Raw genomic sequence first — 8,608 nt, 5'->3', positions numbered from 1 at the left:
CTTAGTGGGATGGGGGTCTATACTGAGGGAGGGGGGATCTATACTTAGTGGGGAATGAGGTCTGTACTCAGGGAGGGGGGGCTGCTCTGAAGGTGGACTATACCTGGTGGGGAGGGGGGTCTATACTTGGTGGAGAGGGGGTCTGTATTGATGGGGGAGGGGGTCTATACTTGGTGGAGAGCCGGGGCGTATTTACCACTAGGCGGCATTTTTCAGGGGGGCGGTACCACTGGGGCAGGGAAGTGGGGAGCGGTCAATTTTTGTGTTGCCTAGGGCAGCAAAAAAACTAAATACACCACTGGTTCACAGTCAAAAGCATCTACAATGGGCACAAGAGCAACAAACCAAGACCATTGAGCAATGGAAGAAGGTGCCTTTGAGGTGTTGACTTGGCCTCCAAATTCTCCATATCTCAATCCAATCAAACATCTGTGGGATGTGTTGTAAAAACAAGTCCAATCTATGAGGCCTCACCTTGCAACTAACAGGGCCTACAGGATCTACTACTGATTGCTTGGTGACAGATACCAAAGCATACCTTCAGAGGTCTAGTGGACTGCATGCCTTGATGGATTAGGGCTGTTTTGGAAGTGAAAGGGGTACTTATTCAATCCAAGGTGGAAGGTCATGTCATCGTGGGTGGTCTAATTGTTATGGCTGATTGGTGTATTAAACATTATTTCCCTTATTGTTTTTAAACATGTAGCATGATGGCTACAACCAATCGCGTATATAGATTTTGCTAACAAAGAATAAAAGGGTTTAAAGATATTTATAAAGAAGAGTATCCCTTCAGCTCAGATGCTCCTCTGCAGCTTAGCATAGCAACTCTAAGCTTGCATTCACACCTCTGCAATTGTGGTGTGTTGCAAAAGAAAAACTGGTGAATTGTTGGTGTGTTCTCATTCATAATGCCTTGTATCTTAGCTTTTCATCACTGCACTCCTTTCATTGGAATCTGAAAATTACCCTGACTCAAAACCATTTGATGTCAAATATTACCTATTAAAGGGCTGAAATCAGAAACAAAAAAAAACAGCCACAAAGCATCATATTCTCCCTGTGGATTGTGTATATAATACAGAGAAAATTCTTAGATAGTGTGCACTGGAGTAGTTTTTGACAGCACTTCATATCCAGTTAATACACTATAGAGTAGAAAAGCTACTACCTTCAGCCACTGGCAAGGATACAGTCTTGCTTAGTGACTTCCACATGGCTGATTCCACAAAATACAGCCAAAAAATCAATCTATATGATAATGAAATAAGGATGCAGCATGGCAATTCTTCATTTGAAAAATCAAACACTGTAAAAGAAAATAAAAAAGTGCATAGCAAGACAAAACTCTGCACACTACAGACAGTAACGTATCACAAGAAATCTATTATGAATGTTTTATCGGTAGAAATATTGAAAGATACAACCGTATAAACTTTTAAGCCATCTTATTTGTACATTCTAATACAATAAAGTTTGTGCCAGGTGTCAGCATTCTGTCTGAAACACGAGTTCCCTGCGAAGAAAAGCGTGTTTATGCTATGAATAGCAGCTTATTTTTTACTGGTTTTCTTTCAAGAATATTTATTCAGAGTTTTCGGAGAACAAAATAGTAATACAAATCAAGACTGAAGGCTTTGCGCAGTTACAGAAGAGTGACAGATGAATAATGTAGGGAACCTTCACTGCAATGACAGTAAATCAAACAGCACATACAGGCCACCTTAAAAAGGTTAAGCGAAAGGATTTGAGATGACTTAGTAGGGTCACAATGATACATAAACAGTCAATTCCAGGGGTGTAGATGCAACATGCTGAAAACAGAATGAACATTCTCATTCATGGCTTTTAGAGATCTTAGTGCTGGCATGTCTGCGTGGGTTTCCGCTGGGTACTCTGGTTAACCCTACACTCCAAAGACATGCTGGTAGGTTAGCTGGCTCCTGTCTAAATTGGCCCTAGTGTGTGTATACACGTGACCTTAAATTATAAACTCCTTGAGGGCAGGGACTATTGTGAATGTACAGTATGTAAGGTGCTGAACTATATACAGCAAATAGCTGTGATAAAAAAATAATGAAGATCAGGAAAAAGGGAGATGGGAGATGTCTAGAGGGGAAGAAAAAAAAAGGGAGGTTGTCTGAGAATATAAGCCAAGAGGAGGGTCCACTATAAACACACAAGGTGACCATGGGGATTTAGAAGGGATAAAGATAGAAGGCAAAATGTTTTCAACCAATAGAGAAAAAATTTACAAGATTTTCAAAATTATAATCCCGTAGAGCTTTTCAAAAACATTGTTTGTGTTACCCTGTTTTTGAACTCAATGAAAGGCAATGAGGTTATCTTCTATACTGTCAAACATTTTTGCAGCAGCAGCAGCAGCAGCATCAGAAGTAAGGATCTGGGTTACCAACTTAAAGCGGCTTACAGTCAGCAGGCTTTTTGCAAAGGAAAACTTCTAGTGGATTCAAATGTAGGTTTTTGATAAAGACCATATGTTTAGTGTTATATACATGTATCCTGAAATTATTAACCCTAGGGCACCCTCAAAAAAACAGAGGTAGGTGGGAAGTGCTCTTAATTTTATATATATATATATATATATATATAATTTTTGTAATATAGACAGACAGACAGGCAGGCAGACAGACAGACAGACTAGATAGACAAGATAAGATTTTTATATAAAGAGTAACACCTTATACAGTTTATGCTCAACTGACATTCTTAACTAGAGCAGCAAGCTAATCAACTCATGTAGCTTTCATGATTTCTTTTGATCCATAAGGCATGTACAGGGTTCTGATGTTTCCTTTGTGCCCACTTGAAAATGTCCACATTTTGCTTGTGGCCATATGCAAACTCAAGCAATGTAATGCTTTCCCTAAATGATTTACTTGTGGATTATAAAATTGTGGATCATAGTTACCTATGATCCACCTCACTGTAGCGCGGCCTAGGGCATTTGTCCGCATGTGAATGGAACCCCCCATTCAAACTCAAGTGGGAGACTGTCAGCGATCGATCATAGAGACTGATAGCTACCCTGGGATACCGTAGGTAATATTTTCTTGCATTACAGCTCCAGCTTTTACAGCCTATGTTGCATCTCCGCTAGTCTCTGCTGCACCTGCAGCCTCTACAGCACCTCAGTTGCATCCTCAGTACATTAAAAAACAATAATTGCAGCATTGAAATATAAAGACTAAAGAAAAGTCCAAAAACAGGCTCACTAATAGTGTGAAATTCCTTATGAATATAACGATCTATAAGTTCTTTTAAAGTATAGTTCATATGAAAAGAAATACCCCATAGGTGATCTTAAATACTTCTCTCCGTGTAAATTAGATAAATTGCCAACTCATCAGAGATAGAGGCTGCTTTACTCAAAAGTGCAGCATAAATGCATTAGACTGCAATTATAGCACTGGTGTTCCAGTCCTCCAGCTTGTAGTAGACAACTTCATCCACTTATATGTGCTCATAAATCATCTAAAAATAAAGAGCTATATAGTGAAGTATTTTACTCACACTACATTAATACACCCGTAAAATCAATCTAATAATGTAATAAAGTGCATGTCCAGAGACTTCGTCCACCACACATATGCAATGTGCACTCACCGCCCATATAAGCTGCCCCATAAGTGTGCAACAAGATAGCGTTTCATATAAATCAGGTGCAGGTAGCGATTCCCCTTTATACAATCAGTGCCCTCACTCTTCACCAGTGTCAGGATTTGGCCTTAGTGTTGTGAGTACAGAGGAGGAAGAGGAGGAGGCGACTGGTAGTATCCCACTGGAGTCCAGCTCTTCCCATTATGACAGAGATGCTTGAGTACAAGAGCAAGACAGCACCCAATTATAGAAGAAAATAAAAAAGAGTGAGAGCACTGATTGTATGAAGGTGAATCGCTACCTGAACCTGATTTATATTTAGTTACACAAAGTCATAGGTTTTCATTGTGCACCATTACAACTTTCTAGCCACGGGCAACATAACAACCAATGATGTCATCAATTGATAAGGAAGACATCGGCACATGCACAGCATCCTTGCTTGCCCCCCCCCCATCTTCATCAGCACTGGGGTCACGTTAGCTAAGTGAGAGAAAGAAACTGAAGGAGAAGAGAAACATTGCAATACTAGTCAGTACCAGTGTGCAGAGGTGTATTTGATTTGGAAGAATAAATCACCTCTAACGTTGGGTGTCCTTCATGTGTGGATGTTGCTGTGTTCTCTAAAACTATTAGTTTAGTAATTTTGTAAAGGGTGCCTCAAGACTGTGCAGAATTTTAACAACATCCCCGCCGCCCTATAGCAGATATACTGCGACAGGGCAGCAGGGGTGCACGAAATCGCGTATATATACGTGATTTTGCATTTCCAGGTAGGGGGCGCGTGCGAGCAACGCCGCCATTCGCGGCCGCGTCTGTCAGTCATCAGGTCCCGGCCGGTGATTATCCGCTGGTGCCCGGTGATTACCGAGCATCCTCTGAGAGGAGGGCTGCTTTGTTTTCTAACAGTCCTGTCAGCTCGGGCACACTGTTCTGGATGGCTGTGCACAGCAAAGCCATCCAGAGCAGTGTGATTACAGTAAAGCCCACACACACCGCCCCCCCAGTAAAACACTCCCAGTACACAGTTAACCCTTTGATCGCCCCTCATGTTAACCAATTCCTGCACAGTGCTATTAGCGCAGTGTCAGTGTTTTTTTTAGCACTGATCACTGTATTGGTGTCACTGGGGATGTCAGTGACACCAAGTCAGTTCCCCCCAGGGTCAGAATGCCCACCAAAGTCCTGAAGTCCTGCTATATGTCGCTAATTGCCACCATTATTAGTGGAAAAAAAAAAAAAAACATTCCCAGTATCTATACTGCCACTTGTAAGCCCTATAACTTTCACGTAAACCAATTAATTACATATTGCGTTTTTGTTTTAGGAAAGATATGTAGCAGAATACATTTTGGCCTAAATTTATGCTGAAATTTTTTTTTACATTTTTTTACTGGACATGTTTAATAGCAAAAAGTCAAAAATATTGTTTTTTTTCTCGAAATTGTCGGTCAAAGAATAAAAAAAATCACAGGCGATCAAATACCACCAAAAGAAAGCTCAATTCGGAAACAGGAGGGTATGGGTACGTTGCCTAGAGCAGTGTTTCTCACCCTTTTTTTCAGTTAAGGCAGCCTTTAACCACTTGCCCTCCAGAGGATTTACCCCCCTTCCTGACCAGGCCATTTTTTTGCAATACGGCACTGCGTTACTTTAATTAACAATTGCGCAGTCATGCAACGCTGTACCCAAATAAAATGTATGTCCTTTTTTTTCCAACAAATGGAGCTTGCTTTTGGTGGTAATTGATTGCCTTTGCAATTTTGAAAAAAATATTTTTTACTTTTTGCTATAAAACATATCCAGTAAAATCCAGTAATCTAAAAAATCAAATTTCATCATAAATTTAGGTCAAAATGTATTCTGCTACATGTCTTTGTGAAAAAAAACATCGCAATATGTGTAAATTAATTGGTTTATGTGAAAGTTATAGCGTTTCCAAACCGCGGTATATATACTGGAATTTTTGTTTATACTAGTAATGACAGCGATCAGCGACTTATAGCGGGAATGCGAGACTGAGGTGGGAAATCTGACACTGGGGGGGAACTGACTAACTGCCACTGACATCCCCAGTGACACTAATACAGTGACCAGTGCTAATAAAAAGCACCAACACTCTACTAATGACACTGGGCAGGAAGGGGTTAACATCTGGGGCGATCAAAGGGTTAACTGTGTGCCGTTTTACTATGTGGCCTGTGTGTGTTTTACTGTGTAAGCATGCTTCATTGTATTGCACTGCTATGCAGATCAATAGAAAGCAGCATGCTGGTGCTGACACGGGAGAGATCTGTATTGTTTACATACAGACCTCTCCCCTGTCAGTGTTCCATGGCGATCGCTGGGTGCCAGTGGGGAATCTCCGGCGGGGACCCGGTGATCGACAGTTGTAGCCGCGAATGGCGGTGCAGGTAGGGCGGTGCACGCGCGTGTGCCCCCTGCCGGAAATGCAAAATCACATATATACAGTGGGGATCGAAAGTTTGGGCACCCCAGCTAAAAATTTGTATTAATGTGCATAAAGAAGCCAAGGAAAGATGGAAAAATCTCCAAAAGGCATCAAATTACAGATTAGACATTCTTATAATATGTCAACAAAAGTTAGATTTTATTTCCATCATTTACACTTTCAAAATAACAGAAAACAAAAAAATGACCAGGTTATGTCAATCTCAAAGGTTTTAAATGCCCAGACTCATCTGACCTTGCCCCAACAATCAGCACCATGGGTTCTTCTAAGCAGTTGTCTAGAAAACTGAAACTGAAAATAGCTGAGGCTCACAAAGCTGGAGAAGGCTATAAGAAGATAGCAAAGCGTTTTCAGATGTCAATATCCTCTGTTCGGAATGTAATTAAGAAATGGCAGTCATCAGGAACAGTGGAAGTTAAAGCAAGATCTGGAAGACCAAGAAAAATATCAGACAGAACAGCTCGCAGAAAAACAATTCAAAACCCACGTTTGACTGTACGATCCCTCCACAAAGATCTGGCAGACACTGGAGTTGTGGTACACTATTCCACTATAAAGAGATACTTGTACAAATATGGTCTTCATGGAAGAGTCATCAGAAGAAAACCTCTTCTACGTCCTCACCACAAAAATTATCGTTTGAACTTTGCAAATGAACATATAGACAAGCCTGATGCATTTTGGAAACAAGTTCTGTGGACCGATGAGGTTAAAATTGAACTTTTTGGCCGGAATGAGCAAAGGTACGTTTGGAGAAGAAGGGGCACAGAATTTAATGAAAAGAACCTCTGTCCAACTGTTAAGCATGGGGTTGGATCAATCATGCTTTGGGGTTGTGTTGCAGCCAGTGGCACAGGGAACATCTCACGAGTAGAAGGAAAAATGGATTCAATAAAATTTCAGCAAATTTTGGATGGTAACTTGATGCCATCTGTGAAAAAGCTGAAGTTAAAGAGAGGATGGCTTCTACAAATGGATAATGATCCTAAACACACCTCGAAATCCACGGGGGATTACATCAAGAGGCGTAAACTGAAGGTTTTGCCATGGCCTTCACAATCTCCTGACCTCAACATAATTGAAAATCTATGGATAGACCTTAGAAGAGCAGTGCGTGACAGACAGCCCAGAAATCTCAAAGAACTGGAAGACTTTTGTAAGGAAGAATGTGCAAAGATACCTCAAACAAGAATTGAAAGACTCTTGGCTGGCTACAAAAAGAGTTTACAAGCTGTGATACTTGCCAAAGGGGGCAGTGCATGCTACAAATTCTGCAGGGTGCCCAAACTTTTGCAGACGCCATTTTTTTGTTTTCTGTTATTTTGAAAGTGTAAATGATGGAAATAAAATCTAACTTTTGTTGAAATATTATAAGAGTGTCTAATCTGTAATTTGATGCCTTTTGGAGATTTTTCCATCTTTCCTTGGCTTCTTTATGCACATTAATACAAATTTTTAGCTGGGGTGCCCAAACTTTCGATCCCCACTGTACATGATTTTGTGCAGCCCTGCTGCCCTGTAGCAGTAGTAAATTTCAGTCTTTTTTATTTTATATAGTAAAATATAAAAAACCCAGTGGTGGTCAAACACCACCACAAAAAACCCTTTTCTGTGAAAAAAATATATATTTCATTTGAGTTCAGTGTTGCATGACCTAGCAATTGCAAGTTATAGTAGCACAGTGCTGAGTAGCAAAAAATACCCTGGTTATGAAAGCAACAAAACCTTCCAGAAGTCAAGTGGCTATAATTGCTGTCTAATACTGCACTTTTGAGTAAGGCAGATAATATCTTGTACTGCCCCCTTTGGCAAGTATCACAGCTTGTAAACGCTTTTTGTAGCCAGCCAAGAGTCTTTCAATTCTTGTTTGAGGTATCTTTGCCCATTCTTCCTTACAAAAGTCTTCCAGTTCTTTGAGATTTCTGGGCTGTCTGTCACGCACTGCTCTTTTAAGGTCTATCCATAGATTTTCAATTCTGTTGAGGTCAGGAGATTGTTAAGGCCATGGCAAAACCTGCAGTTTACGCCTCTTGATGTAATCCCCCGTGGATTTCGAGGTGTGTTTAGGATCATTATCCATTTGTAGAAGCCATCCTCTCTTTAACTTCAGCTTTTTCACAGATGGCATCAAGTTACCATCCAACATTTGCTGAAATTTTATTGAATCCATTTTTCCTTCTACTCGTGAGATGTTCCCTGTGCCACTGGCTGCAACACAACCCCAAAGCATGATTGATCCAACCCCATGCTTAACAGTTGGACAGAGATTCTTTTCATTAAATTCTGTGCCCCTTCTTCTCCAAACGTACCTTTGCTCATTCCGGCCAAAAAGTTCAATTTTAACCTCATCGGTCCACAGAACTTGTTTCCAAAATGCATCATGCTTGTCTATATGTTCATTTGCAAAGTTCAAACGATGATTTTTGTGGTGAGGACGTAGAAGAGGTTTTCTTCTGATGACTCTTCCATGAAGACCATATTTGTACAAGTATCTCTTTATAGTGGAATAGTGTA

This window comes from Staurois parvus, unplaced genomic scaffold, assembly GCF_062004578.1.
Source record: "Staurois parvus isolate SC_StPar_1 unplaced genomic scaffold, SC_StPar_1.0 ptg000178l, whole genome shotgun sequence".
Taxonomy (NCBI): domain Eukaryota; kingdom Metazoa; phylum Chordata; class Amphibia; order Anura; family Ranidae; genus Staurois; species Staurois parvus.
This window is presented reverse-complemented; position numbering follows the sequence as displayed.